The sequence below is a fragment of the Octopus bimaculoides genome, chromosome 20 (assembly GCF_001194135.2).
Source record: "Octopus bimaculoides isolate UCB-OBI-ISO-001 chromosome 20, ASM119413v2, whole genome shotgun sequence".
Lineage (NCBI taxonomy): Eukaryota > Metazoa > Mollusca > Cephalopoda > Octopoda > Octopodidae > Octopus > Octopus bimaculoides.
Window position 1 is genome coordinate 6,766,921 of NC_069000.1, and position 847 is coordinate 6,767,767.

Genomic DNA, 847 nt, shown 5'->3' on the forward strand with positions numbered 1-847 from the left:
GACAGATTTATAGGGTCCCCTGCTGTTGTTTCTGCCAGTTTATTTCTTTGGGAATTACCAAAGCAAACACAGTATTTGTAATTCTAAATGAGCAGTTTTTCTTTTCCCTAAGTTTCACTTTGACACTTCAAAGTGAGATTAATAATATCAAAGCCTATGATACGTTCATTTTGCATGTTTCCCATGACATGGGAAATATTTACATACATATATCTTTTATCTTTTACTGGTTTCAACCCAGGGCTGAGGTCATGCTGGTACACCACCTATATATGTGGTTGGCGTTAGGAAGGGCATCCAGCTGTAGAAACTCTGCCAAATTAGATTGGAGCCTGGTGTAGCCATCCGGTTTCACCAGTCCTCAGTCAAATCGTCCAACCCATGCTAGCATGGAAAGCGGACGTTAAACGATGATGATGATGATGATGATATATATATGGATGTATGTGTGAAATCCCAGCAAGATACTAACTCAAACAAACTACAGGAATGCATTATTAAAGCACAGTTTTGCAGCCAGATGCTATTCCTATCACAAACCTTTACTTGTTTTTCAAGTGAACGACATATTTTTCACTTCAGTTCCAACTCCTACTGCAATATTTTTAAGCTTCCATTTCTGGTTCTGTACTTTTCAGATTAAATTAAGACTATTCTCACCTGGTAATTTTTCTTGCTATTCCAGTATTTGCTCAAGTGTTAGACAAAATAATAATAATAATAATAATAATAGTTATTGAGACAAAACACAAAATAAAAATTAAAGCTAAAAGAATTATTTTTTAAAAAAAAAGTTCAAAAACTACAAGAAAAAGGAAATTTCATATCTTTTATTTATTTCAATTAC